Below are 17,813 nucleotides of genomic sequence, written 5' to 3'. Positions count from 1 at the left end.
ACAATGCATGCTTGTGAGCATCGGTGGTATTGATGATGAAAATCTAAAGCAGGTTTTCTTGAACTCTCTTCCAGAGCCTCTTGGTGCAGATACACAGCAGTTTCTGAGGAACCAGAATATTCCATTAGCTTCATGCACCATTGGTTCCCTTTACAGCTATGCTCTCACTGCCCTTGATAAGCTTTGCAATATCAAAAGGGTCTGGAAAGATTTGCAAGATCGTTCTGATAAAGTCTCCTCTGCCTGTGATACTTCTTATCTCAAAATTAAGTGCAAAGGTGATAAATCTTGTGATTGTTCTATCAAAAGGTCCTCTCACCACAGAAGGTTTCCCCCTTTTTCTCACCATCAGAAGTGGAAACCAAAGAAGAAATTCTCCTTCCGATCTCCAAAGAAAAAATGGAGATTTCTCAGGAAAAAGCAACATAGAGGAAAGAACAAGTCTACTGCTTGTTATGTCTGTGGAAAAAACGAACATTTTGCTAAAAATTGTCCTATGTCTCGCAAGAAAGATAAGGTCATGCACATGTTATCTTCTCTTCACCATGAACATCTTCAAGATGCGGACCTCGAATCTTTATATTCTCTTGATGACGCACCTACAGAGCTTTCTGTATTTGCTATTGATTTTCCAGTTATAGACTCAGACTCAAACCCAGAGTCTTCTCTCTCCTTGTCCGAGGAATCTGATCCCCTCTACCAAGTGATCCCTTTCCTTTCCCCTTCCCAGACCAGCCTCCAACCTTCTCTTCTCCAATGCCAGACAATTTCTCTCCCTCATGTCTCCGTCCAAATAATCCCTGAACCTTATGCCAAACCTATTAAACTCATTGCCTTCTTAGACACAGGAGCTGCTACAACAATCCTAAACCCAAAGTCCTCCCCAAACCCTTTTGGAAAACACAAGATCCACCCTCACCTTTCCTTGCAACTAATGGTGAAATTTTCCATATCACCCATATGTCTAAACATCCCATAAAAATCCAACTTCTCCCTACCTTGTCTGTAACCCACACAGTCCTAGGAACCCATTTCCCAGGCAAAGACCTCATCATAGGTTTTGATGTCCTCAGCCATCTCCCTCTCAGATGGACTCCCCAAGGTCTTGTGTATAAACAACAACTTCTCCCCTGGTCTCCAATTTCTAACCTCTTTTTTGCAGGACCCTCTTTGTTTGACGACATCAAGGCACATATACTCACCACATCATGTGCAGACTCTCATTCGGATTTTCTCACCAAATGCTCTCATCCTTTATGGCAGAATCCTAACTTCTTCATTACACTTCCTTTTAAGAAAAATGAAGATGTCAATCCAACAAAAGCCAGCAATCCAGGACTGAATCCAGATCATCTTTCATTGGCTATTCAAGAGATTCAGCACTTACAGGCCCAAGGTCTTTTGGAACCTACTCTTTCTCCATGGGCATGCCAAGCATTTTATGTCAACAAACGAGCAGAACAAGTTCGTGGCAAATTAGGAATGGGGATTAATTATCGGCCACTAAACTTTTTTCTGACTGATGAGAAATTTCCACTTCCAACTCGCCCGGCTTTGCTTCTTCAATTAGCCCATGCCACTGTCTTCTCTAAGTTTGACCTTAAAGTAGGTTTTTGGCAACTTGGGATTGTCCCAGAGGACAGACCAAAGAGCTTTTTGTATTCCAGGCTACCATATGCAATGGACAGTAATGCCTTTTGGTCTAAAAACAACTCCATCTATCTTCCAGAGAGCCATGATGAAGATTTTTGCTCCCATCCAAGACCATACTCTGATATATATTGATGATATTCTTCTCTTTTCTAAAGATGAGACAGATCATCTTCGGCTTCTCCATCAATTTCATCAGATTGTCCAAAATTACGGTCTTATGCTCTCTCTTAAGAAGATACAAATTGGCATCCTTACGATTGATTTTCTCGAAGTGACCATCTCCAAAGGACAATATAGTCTTCAGCCCCATATTGCAACTTCATTTCAATTGTTTCCAGATGGCCCTCTAACAAAAAATCAAGTCCAACAATTTCTTGGGATAGTCAATTATATGACAGAGTTTCTTCCACAACATATCACACATACTTTTCTGCTACACCAACTTTTGCGTAAAAAAGCCCCTCCATGGTCTTCTGAGCATAAATCTGCAGTTCAAGCCCTGAAGAAACTTTTTGCGAATCTTCCCACTCTTCAGATACCGTCTACTGGAAAAAGAATTTTACAAACAGATGTCAGTGATACTCACTGGGGCGCAATCCTCCTTGAAGAACAGACTCCACACACTAAGAGAACTGTTTGTGAATACAAGAGTGGATCTTTCAAACCTTCTGAAGCTCATTATCATTCTACTTTCAAAGAAATCTTAGCAGTCAAGCGTGGCATAGAAAAGTTTCAATTTCATCTGATCGATCATAAGTTCCTCGGCGAACTTGACATGTCTAGTTTCCCACGCATGCTTGAATTTCGACAGAAGGTTCTTCCTCAAGCACAACTTCTCCGATGGGCTCAGTGGTTCTCCCACTGGTCTTATGATGTTAAGCACATAAAAGGAAAAGAAAATGTTTTGGCAGATTTTCTCTCCCGACCTACCTCAACCTTTGCCATCATACCCTTACTACTCCCCTATAACCCCTGGTGCCTCTACTTCTCAGTCCCCACCACCTGGCCATAACCTCTGTTGTTCTCTTCCCCCAGGCATTCCTCCCGAAATCATCCAAGACTTAACACAAAGAAGAGTCATTTCTTATAGTAAGACTACAGCTATCCAACTCCTCACGATTGCCCTTCGTTGTGAAGGTTTAGTCTTACCAGGAAGCACTTTTCATTCAGACTACCCATACCTTACCCTCTTCTCCTTTACCACCTTACAAGAACTACAAGACCTCCCCCTCATTTACAAATGTATCTTTTGGCACCTCTGCTCAGCTTACACTATTGCCCTAAGCCTCCCTTTAAGCACCATCCACTGGTTTACAACTTGCTAGATGTTTCCCAACCAAGGAATTTCTCGCCCTAACCTAACAATCCTCCACTTTTTGCAACTCTATGCCCCTATACCTCATTTGTTTCACCTTTTCTCTTCTCACCTTCCAAAAGAAAATAACCCGAACCAACACTTTATTACCATCATTTTCCATTGGCCTCCTCTCATTCACCAAACCTATGAGCATCAGCAACCCTGCCATTACATCCATTACACTCCAGATTTCCATGTGTTAAACATTAGGACTTATGAACTCTATACCAACCGAGTTCAGCACCGGAACGAATGGAGATCTTTTTTGGCTACTATGTGTGCTGCTAATGATGTCTTCCCAAGACAGATCCTAGCTCCTCTTCTCCTCCGCCTTGACACTGCATGGGAACTCCATCAAACCGGCCGCCTCACTGATCCACGAATTGGCCAACTCCTCGATGCCTACAATGACTGGTTAATTGATACTGCTAGCTTTACACAACCAGTAGCTCAAATTCGGACAGCTACAGTTAAGCACAAATAATGAATGTTGGTCCCACTATGTTATTTTGTCGTATAGTGTGTCAGTATGTATGTGGGGTCCATATGTCCTATGCTTTTGTATTTTGCCCTTGTGGAAGAGATAAGTGTTATCTCTTCGTGTATTGTGTAAATGGGGTCCATATGTTTGGGATCCTATGGTTGTCATGGTTTTCTCTCCCCTAAAATAGTGTTATCTCTTCGTGTATTGTGTAAATGGGGTCCATATGTTTGGGATCCTATGGTTGTCATGGTTTTCCTTATATTTGCATTTGCTCTATAAAAGGAGCTTAGATGAATGAAAGAAGACATCCGATCCTTGTGTGAAAATCTCTCCCCAAAAATAGTGTTATCTCATCGTGTATTGTGTAAATGGGGTCCATATGTTTGGGATCCTATGGTTGTCATGGTTTTCCTTGTATTTGCATTTGCTCTATAAAAGGAGCTTAGATGAATGAAAGAAGACATCCGATCCTTGTGTGAAAATCTCTCCCCTAAAATGGTATCAGAGCCAAGTTTCTTTTCTCTTTCTGGCTAATCTCATCTCCTGGCCGTCCCTCTCTTTCGGTTTGAAACTGTTCTATCTAAGGATACAGTCTAGGTCATGCCCTTTTGCAAGTAATCCCTACTTACGGTTCCTTCTGGCAGAAAAAGACCCTTGAGCGTTGTAGGCTTTCAGGCTAAGGATGCCGTTCAGTGCCCTTTTTGGCTCGGGTTGCTCTGCAGACTGAACTGTAAACAGGGGGTTCTTGATCGGCCTCAACTAGCTGTGTCCTTACCTAGTTTAGTCTCACCCATGAAAGGTGATGGTTCAGATCTGGAGTCTGCCTCGTTCTCTCACTAGATACTTTCCATGGCTTCCCCTTCTTCCCATTTCTCCTCTCCACGACGATCTTCGTCTTCTCGCTCTTCTTCTTCTTCTTCTTTAGATTCTCTGTATGAACTTTCTTATGTTCCAGATGACCAGATCATTCCTACTACCCCTTCACCACTTCTTAACCCATATTCTGTTTTCCCAAAAACCCCTACTCCTTCCAAATGGACAACCCTTATTAAGCCCAAGAAAACTCCACCGCTGAAAGAATTGGTTCAAGCTTCTCGCTTTGATCAATTCCGGGTTCCTGCTACTGAAAAGGAACAACTCTTCACCCTTGAGATACCTTTGGACTTAATCCCTCAGTGGATCCAACAAGGATATACATATCTCCATCTTGGAGCCATTAAATTTGCTCTCTTTCCATGGACGGAAAGGACTCCCAGTGGTCTCCCATGTAGCTTTGCTTGACAGTTGGTTCTTACGGTATCAACATGCCGTGATCGCTACTGTCCAGACAACCTTGAATGTTGGAACAGTGTTTTGAGCCCTGTATCCTAATTTTAATATTCCACTGTTTGACCCTCTTCTTCCCACTGCTCTCTAAAATTCCAAATTCAAATTACTGGTGTTCCTCAGAATGCCATTGCAAAGGCTGCAACACTGCATTACCAAATGGCTTATCGCTTGCAAAACCATGCATTTGACCTCCTCACAGGCCATTCTGAAGATGTTTTGTTCATAAATATGGACTCTAACCAAGTCCCTTGCTGTACCTATGTCCCGCGACAGATTTCTAGAGACGAACTTCTTCATCTCCTTCCCTCTTCTTGGGTTACAGCTTATGAACAACAAGTCTCTGCTTCTCAACCAATAAAACCTCCAGAGCCTATCCAGTCAACAAACCCGGAATATATCACCCACCCTAATGGTGAGGTAGAAATTCGGTTTCCTCCTCCAAATCTTCAGGCCCGTCCTTCCCCGTTTCCAACCTCTTTCGAAATGATTCAAGAAAAAATTCCTATTAAATCTTTTGATTCTAAGGGTGACCCAATTTACTTCTTTCAAGATCCCGTTACTGGTCATAAGTATTTTGACCTCTATGACTGTGATGCTTGTCTCCAAGACTCTGAAGGTGACAACTCTCCTCCTCGCCGTTCTTCCAGACGAAAGTCTTCCCAAAAATTTTACAAGAACGATATGAGGCAGGCGATTCCTCAGTTGGTCCCCTCAATGATGAATCCAAATACCTCTTCTTTGTCAAGTACGGGGATTCAAAGGTTCCATCTACCCCTTCTCCCTCTCCTTGCAAACCTCCTCTAAAACCAGATCTGCCCCCTCCTCTTATTCCTCCTTGTTGTATGTATACTCCAGGTTCTTCTTCTTCCTATCCCCTTAAGAATTTCCCAGGTCCAAGTGACTCAGGTCCTAATAATCATGGTTTTCTCCACGTTTGGAAAGTCAAATCTCCAATCTGTGCTTCTGGTCAATCTTCTGAAATCTCCCAAGCAGAAGCAGCTCTAAATTCGCAAGCAGAAAATGCCATTGTTCAGAATCAATATCTAGAGAGAATTCTGGTCCAAACACAGCAAACCCATGGTACTGTCACTCATCATGATCACCTTCTCCAGTCTCTCCGACGAGAAATTGATCAGGTCCATACTGAACTTGCTGGAATTGCTTCTAGTGTTGTTGACACTACTACAGCTTTTGCCCTTATTGGCCAAAAAGAAAAGCATCTCAGATACCTTGAAGCCCAACTTCAACAGTTGCAGCAACCACAGCCTCCTTCTTTTGCTTCATCTCGACAGCGGCCACAGCAACCACTTCCAGTTACAATTCCAAGCTTCATTCCCCAAGATCCTTTTGCTATATGCCTCTAAACTCATTGCCTTCTTAGACACAGGAGCTGCTACAACAATCCTAAACCCAAAAGTCCTCCCCAAACCCTTTTGGAAAACACAGGATCCACCCTTACCTTTCCATGCAGCTAATGGTGAAATTTTCCATATCACCCTAGTGTCTAAACATCCCATAAAAATCCAACTTCTCCCTACCTTGTCTGTTACCCATACAGTCCTGGTGAAAATCTCCCCCCTAAAATGGTATCAGAGCCAAGTTTCTTTTCTCTTTCCGGCTAATCTCCTCTTCTAGCCGCCCCTCTCTTTCGGTTTGAAACTGTTCTAGCTAAGGATACAGTCTAGGCCACGCCATTTTGCAAGTAATCCCTACTTACAGTTCCTTCTGGCAGAAAAAGACCCTTGAGCGTTGTGGGCTTTCAGGCTAAGGATGCCGTTCAATGCCCTCTTTGGCTCGGGTTGCTCTGCAAACTGGTACTGTAAACAGGGGGGTTCTTGATCGGCCTTGACTAGCTTTTAGGGGAGAGATTTTCACAAGGACTGGATGTCTTCTTTCATTCATCTAAGCTCCTTTTATAGAGCAAATGCAAATACAAGGAAAACCATGACAACCATAGGATCCCAAACATATGGACCCCATTTACACAATACAAGAAGAGATAACACTTATCTCTTCCACAAGGGTAAAATACAAAAGCATAGGACATATGGACCCCACATACATACTGACACACTATACGACAAAATAATATAGTGGGACCAACATTCATTATTTGTGCTTAACTGTAGCTGTCCAAATCTGAGCTGCTGGCTGTGTAAAAGCTAGCAGTATCAATTAACCAGTCATTGTAGGCATCGAGGAGTTGGCCAATTCGTGGATCAGTGAGGCGACCGGTTTGATGGAGTTCCATGCAGTGTCAAGGCGGAGGAGAAGAGGAGCTAGGACCTGTTGTGGGAAGACATCATTAGCAGCACACATAGTAGCCAAAAAAGATCTCCATTCGTTCCGGTGCTGAACTCGGTTGGTATAGAGTTCATAAGTCCTGATGTTTAACACATGGAAATCTGGAGTGTAATGGATGTAATGGCAGGGTTGCTGATGCTCATAGGTTTGGTGAATGAGAGGAGGCCGGTGGAAAAGGATGGTAATATAGTGTTGGTTCGGGTTATCTTCTTCTGGAAGGTGAGAAGAGAAAAGGTGAAACCAATAAGTTATAGGGGCAGAGAGTTGCAGAAAGTGGAGGATTGTTAGGTTAGGGCGAGAAATTCCTTGGTTGGGAAACATCTAGCAAGTTGTAAACCAGTGGATGGTGCTTAAAGGGAGGCTTAGGGCAATAGTGTAAGCTGAGCAGAGGTGCCAAAAGATACATTTGTAAATGAGGGGGAGGTCTTGTAGTTCTTGTAAGGTGGTAAAGGAGAAGAGGGTAAGGTATGGGTAGTCTGGATGAAAAGTGCTTCCTGGTAAGACTAAACCTTCACGACGAAGGGCAATCGTGAGGAGTTGGATAGTTGTAGTCTTACTATAAGAAATGACTCTTCTTTGTGTTAAGTCTTGGATGATTTCGGGAGGAAGGCCTGGGGGAAGAGAACAACAGAGGTTATGGCCAGGTGGTGGAGACTGAGAAGTAGAGGCACCAGGGGTTATGGGGAATAGTAAGGTTATGATGGCAAAGGTTGAGGTAGGTCGGGAGAGAAAATCTGCCAAAACATTTTCTTTTCCTTATATGTGCTTAACATCAAAAGACCATTGGGAGAACCACTGAGCCCATCGGAGAAGTTGTGCTTGAGGAAGAACCTTCTATCGAAATTCAAGCATGCGTGGGAAACTAGACATGTCAAGTTCGACGAGGAACTTATGACTAATCAGATGAAATTGGAACTTTTCTATGCCACGCTTGACTGCTAAGATTTCTTTGAAAGTAGAATGATAATGAGCTTCAGAAGGTTTGAAAGATCCACTCTTGTGTCCACAAACAGTTCTCTTAGTGTGTGGAGTCTATTCTTCAAGGAGGATTGTGCCCCAGTGAGTATCACTGACATCTGTTTGTAAAATTCTTTTTCTAGTAAACGGGATCTGAAGAGTGGGAAGATTCGCAGAAAGTTTCTTCAAGGCTTGAACTGCCGATGTATGCGCAGAAGACCATGGAGGGGCTTTTTTACGCAAAAGTTGGTGTAGCAGAGAAGTATGTGTGATCTGCTGTGGAAGAAACTCTGTCATATAATTAACTATCCCAGGAAATTGTTGGACTTGATTTTTTGTTAGAGGGCCATCTGGAAACAACTGTAATGAAGTTGCAATATGGGGCTGAAGACTATATTGTCCTTTGGAGATGGTCACTCCGAGAAAATCAATCGCAGGGACGCCAATTTGTATCTTCTTAAGAGAGAGCATAAGACCATAATTTTGGACAATCTGATGAAATTGATGGAGAAGCCGAAGATGATCTGTCTCATCTTTAAAAAAGAGAAGAATATCATCAATATATATCAGAGCATGGTCTTGGATGGGAGCAAAAATCTTCATCATGGTTCTCTGGAAGATAGATGGAGTTGTTTTTAGACCAAAAGGCATTACTGTCCATTGCATATGGTAGCCTGGAATACAAAAAGTTGTCTTTGGTCTGTCCTCTGGGACAATCCCAAGTTGCCAAAAACCTGCTTTAAGGTCAAACTTGGAGAAGACAGTGGCATGGGCTAATTGAAGAAGCAAAGCCGGGCGAGTTGGAAGTGGAAATTTCTCATCAGCCAAAAAGAAGTCTAGTGGCCGATAATTAATCACCATTCTTAATTTTCCACGAACTTGTTCTGCTCGTTTGTTGACATAAAATGCTTGGCATGCCCATAGAGAAAGAGTAGGCTCCAAAAGACCTTGGGCCTATAAGTGCTGAATCTCTTGAACAGCCAATGAAAGATGATCTGGATTCAGTCCTGGATGGCTGGCTTTTGTTGGATTGACATCTTCATTTTTCTTAAAAGGAAGTATAATGAAGAAGTCAGGATTCTGCCATAAAGGATGAGAGCATTTAGTGAGAAAATCCGAATGAGAGTCTGCACATGATGTGGTGAGTATATGTGCCTTGATGTCGTCAAACAAAGAGGGTCCTGCAAAAAAGAGGTTAGAAATAGGAGACCAGGGGAGAAGCTGTTGTTTATACACAAGACCTTGGGGAGTCCATCTGAGAGGGAGATGGCTGAGGACATTAAAACCTATGATGAGGTCTTTGCCTGGGAAATGGGTTCCTAGGACTGTGTGGGTTACAGACAAGGTAGGGAGAAGTTGGATTTTTATGGGATGTTTAGACATATGGGTGATATGAAAAATTTCACCATTAGTTGCAAGGAAAGGTAAGGGTGGATCTTGTGTTTTCCAAAAGGGTTTGGGGAGGACTTTGGGTTTAGGATTGTTGTAGCAGCTCCTGTGTCTAAGAAGGCAATGAGTTTAATAGGTTTGGCATAAGGTTCAGGGATTATTTGGACGGAGACATGAGGGAGAGAAACTGTCTGGCATTGGAGAAGAGAAGGTTGGAGGCTGGTCTGGGAAGGGGAAAGGAAAGGGATCACTTGGTAGAGGGGATCAGATTCCTCGGACAAGGAGAGAGAAGACTCTGGGTTTGAGTCTGAGTCTATAACTGGAAAATCAATAGCAAATACAGAAAGCTCTGTAGGTGCGTCATCAAGAGAATATAAAGATTCGAGGTCCGCATCTTGAAGATGTTCATGGTGAAGAGAAGATAACATGTGCATGACCTTATCTTTCTTGCGAGACATAGGACAATTTTTAGCAAAATGTTCGTTTTTTCCACAGACATAACAAGCAGTAGACTTGTTCTTTCCTCTATGTTGCTTTTTCCTGAGAAATCTCCATTTTTTCTTTGGAGATCGGAAGGAGAATTTCTTCTTTGGTTTCCACTTCTGATGGTGAGAAAAAGGGGGAAACCTTCTGTGGTGAGAGGACCTTTTGGTAGAACAATCACAAGATTTATCACCTTTGCACTTAATTTTGAGATAAGAAGTATCACAGGCAGAGGAGACTTTATCAGAACGATCTTGCAAATCTTTCCAGATCTTTTTGATATTGCAAAGCTTATCAAGGGCAGTGAGAGCATAACTGTAAAGGGAACCAATAGTGCATGAAGCTAATGGAATATTCTGGTTCCTCAGAAACTGCTGTGTATCTGCACCAAGAGGCTCTGGAAGAGAGTTCAAGAAAACCTGCTTTAGATTTTCATCATCAATACCACCGATTTTATGGAATCGGTTAGTCATTATTGAGAAATGTTTGTCAAGATTTGGTCTGAGCAAAGAACAACATTTCATTTGAAGAAATTCATGACGGGCCTTTGATAGATCATTTCATACGGAGCCAAGAAACTCTTGATAGAGAGAGATAATAAACTGGCTCTCAGTGAATTGCACAAGTTGCAGTTGTCTGTAAGGGCCAAGAGCTAAATACCATTCCCTGAGTTTTCCTTGGAGTCTTGCAACAAATTTAGACAAGACAATGACGGTAGAGGTTCCTTCATGAAGTAGCTCAGAATTGATCCATGCATGAAAATCTGCAATTCGTGATGCCCATTTAGGAACAGGGATATCATCCAAGGTAAAAAATTGCTTAGGGTCCTGGTTTTGACAAGGGGTATAAGGTGTAGGTGGGACAGTAGGTGGTCTAGGTGGATCCTCGAGATTCTGTATTTCAGGATCATCATCCATTTCTAACACATGAGGGGCAGCATGATGTGGTCCTTCATTCATGAAAGATGGAAGAGGATCAGTGATGGTAAGGTTTGTAAGGTATGCGGATAAGGTATTTTCGAAAGGAGAGACAATGGTATGAATGGATTTGGGTGGTTGAGTAGACACAAGGGTAGATGATATAGTAGCTTGAGAACTGGGTAAGGGGTTTGATACTTGTGGTACTAGTGGTGGTGGTGTTGTTGGATAAGGGACGGGCAAAGGGTATGGAGTAAAAGGGGGTGGTGCTGGTAGGGCATCTGCAAAGTCGTCTGCATAATCACTAAGATCCATTAGGGCAGTAGTGGATGTCCATGCTGGTGGAAGTCTACCGCGAACACGGCCTCTAGCTGCTCGTGTTCTTTTGGGAAGAACACGTTGTTGTCTTTGAAGTTCTTTTAGTTCTTCAATAGGAAAAGTCCTTGGAGAAGAAACAACTGGTGGTGCAGGAGAGGCATATATAGCAAAAGGATCTTGGGGAATGAAGCTTGGAACTGTAACTAGAAGTGGTTGTTGTGGCCACTATCGAGATGAAGCAAAAGAAGGAGGTTGAGAAATGTTTGTCAAGATTTTATGGAATCGGTTAGTCATTATTGAGAAATGTTTGTCAAGATTTGGTCTGAGCAAAGAACAACATTTCATTTGAAGAAATTCATGACGGGCCTTTGATAGATCATTTCATACGGAGCCAAGAAACTCTTGATAGAGAGAGATAATAAACTGGCTCTCAGTGAGTTGCACAAGTTGCAGTTGTCTGTAAGGGCCAAGAGCTAAATACCATTCCCTGAGTTTTCCTTGGAGTCTTGCAACAAATTTAGACAAGACAATGACGGTAGAGGTTCCTTCATGAAGTAGCTCAGAATTGATCCATGCATGAAAATCTGCAATTCGTGATGCCCATTTAGGAACAGGGATATCATCCAAGGTAAAAAATTGCTTAGGGTCCTGGTTTTGACAAGGGGTATAAGGTGTAGGTGGGACAGTAGGTGGTCTAGGTGGATCCTCGAGATTCTGTATTTCAGGATCATCATCCATTTCTAACACATGAGGGGCAGCATGATGTGGTCCTTCATTCATGAAAGATGGAAGAGGATCAGTGATGGTAAGGTTTGTAAGGTATGCGGATAAGGTATTTTCGAAAGGAGAGACAATGGTATGAATGGATTTGGGTGGTTGAGTAGACACAAGGGTAGATGATATAGTAGCTTGAGAACTGGGTAAGGGGTTTGATACTTGTGGTACTAGTGGTGGTGGTGTTGTTGGATAAGGGACGGGCATAGGGTATGGAGTAAAAGGGGGTGGTGCTGGTAGGGCATCTGCAAAGTCGTCTGCATAATCACTAAGATCCATTAGGGCAGTAGTGGATGTCCATGCTGGTGGAAGTCTACCGCGAACACGGCCTCTAGCTGCTCGTGTTCTTTTGGGAAGAACACGTTGTTGTCTTTGAAGTTCTTTTAGTTCTTCAGTAGGAAAAGTCCTTGGAGAAGAAACAACTGGTGGTGCAGGAGAGGCATATATAGCAAAAGGATCTTGGGGAATGAAGCTTGGAACTGTAACTAGAAGTGGTTGCTGTGGCCGCTGTCGAGATGAAGCAAAAGAAGGAGGTTGTGGTTGCTGCAACTGTTGAAGTTGGGCTTCAAGGTACCTGAGATGCTTTTCTTTTTTGCCAATAAGGGCAAAAGTTGTAGTAGTGTCAACAACACTAGAAGCAATTCCAACAAGTTTAGTATGGACCTGATCAATTTCTCGTCGGAGAGACTGGAGAAGGTGATCATGATGAGTGACAGTACCATGGGTTTGCTGTGTTTGGACCAGAATTCTCTCTAGATATTGATTCTGAACAATGGCATTTTTTGCTTGCCAATTTAGAGCAGCTTCTGCTTGGGAGATTTCAGAAGATTGACCAGAAGCACGGATTGGAGATTTGACTTTCCAAACGTGGCGAAAACCATGATTATCAGGACCTGAGTCACTTGGACCTGGGAAATTCTTAAGGGGAGAGGAAGAAGAAGAACCTGGAGTATACATACCACAAGGAGGAATAAGAGGAGGGGGCAGATCTGGTTTTGGAGGAGGTTTGCAAGGAGAGAGAGAAGGGGTAGATGGAACCTTGGAATCCCCGTACTTGACAAAGAAGAGGTATTTGGATTCATCATTGAGGGGACCAACAGAGGAATCGCCTGCCTCATATCGTTCTTATAAAATTTGTTGGGAAGACTTTCGTCTGGAAGAACGGCGAGGAGGAGAGATGTCATCTTCAGAGTCTTGGAGACAAGCATCACAGTCACAGAGGTCAAAATACTTATGACCAGTAACGGGATCTTGAAAGAAGTAAATTGGGTCACCCTTAGAATCAAAAGATTTAATAGGAATCTTTTCTTGAATCATTCCGAAAGAGGTTGGAAACGGGGAAGGATGGGCCTGAGGATTTGGAGGAAACCGAATTTCTACCTCATTATTAGGGTGGGTGATATATTCGGGGTTTGTTGACTGGACAGGCTCTAGAGGGTTTTGTGGTTGAGAAGCGGAGACTTGTTCATAAGCTGTAACCCAAGAAGAGGAAAGGAGACAAAGAAGTTCGTCTCTGGAAATCTGTCGCGGGACATAGGTACAGCAAGGGACTTGGTTAGAGTCCATATTTATGAACAAAGCATCTTCAGAATGGCTTGTGAGGAGGTCAAATGCATGGTTTTGCAAGCGATAAGCCATTTGGTAATGCAGTGTTGCAGCCTTTGCAATGGCATTCTGAGGAACACCAGTAATTTGAATTTGGAATTTTAGAGCAGTGGGAAGAAGCGGGTCAGACAGTGGAATATTAAAATTAGGATACAGGGTTAAAAACACTGTTCCAGCATTCAAGGTTGTCTGGACAGTAGCGATCACGGCATGTTGATACCGTAAGAACCAACTGTCAAGCAAAGCTACACGGGAGACCACTGGGAGTCCTTTCCATCCATGGAAAGAGAGAGCAAATTTAATGGCTCCAAGATGGAGATGTGTATATCCTTGTTGGATCCACTGAGGGATTGAGTCCAAAGGTATCTCAAGGGTGAAGAGTTGTTCCTTTTCAGTAGCAGGAACCTGGAATTGATCAAAGCGAGAAGCCTGAACCAATTCTTTCAGCGGTGGAGTTTTCTTGGGCTTAATAAGGGTTGTCCATTTGGAAGGAGTAGGGGTTTTAGGGAAAACAAAATACGGGTTAAGAAGTGGTGAAGGGGTAGCAGGAATGATCTGGTCATCTGGAACATAAGAAAGTTCATACAGATAATCTAAAGAAGAAGAAGAAGAGCAAGAAGACGAAGATCGTCGTGGAGAGGAGAAAAGGGAAGAAGAAGGGGAAGCCATGGAAAGTATCTGGTGAGAGAACGAGGTAGACTCCAGATCTGAACCATCACCTTTCATCGGTGAGACTGAACTAGGTAAGGACACAGCTAGTCGAGGCCGATCAAGAACCCCCTTGTTTACAGTACCAGTCTGCAGAGCAACCCGAGCCAAAAAGGACACTGAACAGCATCCTTAGCCTGAAAGCCCACAACGCTCAAGGGTCTTTTTCTGTCAAAAGGAACCGTAAGCAGGGATTACTTGCAAAAGGGCGTGGCCTAGACTGTATCCTTAGCTAGAACAGTTTCAATTTTCAAACCGAAAGAGAGGGACGGCCAGAAGAGGAGATTAGCCAGAAAGAGAAAAGAAACTTGGCTCTGATACCATTTTAGGGGAGAGATTTTCACACAAGGATCGGATGTCTTCTTTCATTCATCTAAGCTCAGCATGACCGAAATTTTGAAACCCCACATGGCATCACATGATAGTGATCCCGGGGTCGGGAAACCCTATTCGGGTTTGCTATAGGCCCACCCAAGTGTGCAATAGCCAAGTATTAAAGAATGATGGAAATTCTCTAAATAAACTGAAGATCTCAAAGAGGGTGGCAATTTCATAATATAAGGAATGACTTAGCTTCTTCTTCCTCACACGATAAGAACTGAACCAGCCGTAGAGATATTCAACTTCAAAGAAGAAATCTCTATTACGAGATACACGATCGAGCTGGAACTTTAGAGAAGGTTCAGAATCTTGAAAACCTATGGATTACACACGGTGAACAGCCAACGTGGATGTCCAGGGCAGCAAATCAAACTCTGCAAACCCTACTAGGTGATAGTTGCAGGTCCAGTCCTGCTTTCAGAGATGGATCTCTCCACAGGAGGGGTATTAGGACTTGGGGTTCAAAGGCAAGAACGCCCTAGGGGAGGAAGCTTACCTTCTGATTTGGAGAGAGAAAGAAGAAGGATCGAAGAAGCTGGATTTAACTAAGTAGGGCTGCAATTGATCTTCAGAAACAGAGCTTGGAAGTATTAAGAATGAAAAGCAATAGAAATTGATGAAGAAGGAAGAGAAGGGAGGAGAGAGAGGGGATCTCGCACCAATAATCACGCCACAGCCTTGGTGAGCACACTTCAATCAACTTTCTATTCCAAATCCGTTTATCGATTATAAGCATACCCATATGTAAAATTGTAAAACTAAGACTCCTAACTGGAATGTAACTCAAACTAACTTGCACCCAACTCTATATCCCATTTCATATGTAACCTAACCCAAAGTGAAACATGATAAAATAAAAGACAAAAAAACTACAAGTTAAACCCAAATAAATAAGTAAACTACTACCAGCCATTATTAGACTAAAATCCCAAGTTGTGCCGGTTCCATCTGGACTTTTCTAAACCCGGTCATGCTGGTCCAACCATTCTAGTGTCACTGGATCACCACAAGTATATCCAGCCGACTGTATCATCCTGAAGAGCTGTGAATCTATGGATTTGGCCTGATCTTTAAGTATTTTTTACGCCTTGATTTCTAAGTTAGTGTGTGAAGTCTTTGGTTTTATTCGAGCTTAAAAGTTAGGTTGGTTTGCTCTCAAGCGAGAGAGACAGAGAGTACACTCCAGTCATCAGTAGCTAGCTAGACTCTCAACTACCCCAACTTAGGAAGTCTTATGAGGAATAGGCATATAGGCCTGTGCACCATAAAAACTTGTTGAAATGCATTGTTATTGCCCTTACTTAACAGCTCGAGCATTTAGGATAAAGCGGTTGTAACATGGTATGAAAACAGAGTGGTCGAGTATTCGATCCTTTGGATGTGCAACGGTTCCCTGACACATTCTCCCGTCGGTGCCATGTGATGGAATTTCCACGTGAGTGTGTGCCATGTGTAGGCCATGTGTATACTGACCTGCACGTGCAGGAGGGTGTTAATATACATTGCTATTGCTCTTCCTTAGTAGTCAAGCTTTTTGGACAAGTGGTTGTAACAAAACTAACAGGTTCCCTTCGTGCTTTATTTAGTTATAAATTTTCTTATTGAATCAAGTTTGCTGCTGGTTTTCTCGGTCATATGCTTCCATGTTTGTTCTGTCAAAATGATTGTACGTCTCTCACTTCCTAATTAAAGTCAAAATTTTCATTTAGAATATGTTTTTGCGGCATGGTTAAGGATAGTCTCTGTTTGATGTGAAACTAAGCTAATGAAGAAATGGAAAATGTAGTAACAAGAACAATATGTTAAATGTTATAAATGTCCAACCTGATTCAGAAAACATGGAATAAGTCCACCATAGTTGTCAAGGCGTCGCCTAGGCGACGACTAGGCGTCCAGGCGATTTGCCTGGGGCCTAGGCGACAGCCGCCTTGTTGCACTGCATGTCGCCTTGTGTTTCGGCACTTATTTATGCCAAATATCATTCAAGTAAATGAAATAACAAATATTAAAAACATTTAATATTAAAAACATTTACTTAAGTCAACCCTAAAAACATTTACTTAAGATATTATTCATAAATAAGCAAATACCCCCTATTTGAATCTAATAAAAATAGTTTAAAAATCAAATTCCAAAAGGATAAAAAGTCAACCCCCCAATCCAAGAACAAAAACTGGATTTTGGTTATAGGGACGATTTTCAACTTTTAAATGCTAGGGTTTTCTCAATTATGAAAATTTTATAAATTCTATCATGTTAAAACATTGCTAAAAACCAAAAGTCTGGTAAAAAAATATTTTGTTTTGATATTCATAAAATTATTTTCATTCAAGCGATTTTAACAGTATTCGCGCACTTAAAAATAAGTTTGACTGAAGCATAACTTTGTCATTACACTCAGATTTAAGTAATCTTAGACTTGTTAGAAAACTGGTTTTATGTTATAACTAATAGAAAAAGTCTCATGTAAAAATAAAATCATTTGACCAATCAAACTTATTATAGAATAAGAGCATTTCTTTAAATGTTGATTTTTTATAACTTAATATGACTTAATGTTAATTTTTTATGATTTGATGTGGCTAAATGTTGATTTTTAATGACTTGATGTGGCTTAATCTTGATTTTTTATGATACAAGGTATATATAACTTACTAAATAATGTTAGAAAATAGGGAAAATAAAAAATAACACTTGTTCGCCTAGTTCGCCTTAAGGCGGGCGCCTTCTCGCCTAAGCGCTTAGACAACCCTCCACCGCCTTGGTTCGCCTTGGCGCCGTGACAACTATGAAGTCCACACATTTGCCACATTGATTTAGGAAGAGGGAGAAAATTACAGATGTGATGAAACTCTATGTTTGGACATTGCTCTCAACTTTGAAATATGGTATGCTATAAAAAGCAACTACAAGCGCGCACTCCGGCTTTCTTCGCATGCTTGGGGGAACACTCGGCCCAGCCGGCGAACATGCCGGGCTCCGGCTCCACGCACCTGCTGACACCTTTCGAAGCACTTTGACGTGTGAACCGCGAGAACCAAGCAAGTCCTTCCGCGCAAGTTAGCACGCGCCTGAGCGCTAGCTGATCTATTACCACCGTTGCGCGTTAGCACGAGCAGTAGTTTGATTGCTGCCAGCGCGAAAGCCGTTGCAC

General features: G+C 42.3%; 1 protein-coding gene across 1 annotated transcript in view; it reads right to left on the bottom strand.

Annotated features, from left to right (window-relative positions):
* Positions 1–17,813, bottom strand: part of LOC122093295 (endonuclease MutS2) — a 28,017-nt gene that overhangs the window by 7,542 nt on the left and 2,662 nt on the right. The window lies entirely within an intron of this gene.

This window comes from Macadamia integrifolia, chromosome 11, assembly GCF_013358625.1.
Source record: "Macadamia integrifolia cultivar HAES 741 chromosome 11, SCU_Mint_v3, whole genome shotgun sequence".
NCBI lineage: Eukaryota > Viridiplantae > Streptophyta > Magnoliopsida > Proteales > Proteaceae > Macadamia > Macadamia integrifolia.
This window is presented reverse-complemented; position numbering and strand designations above follow the sequence as displayed.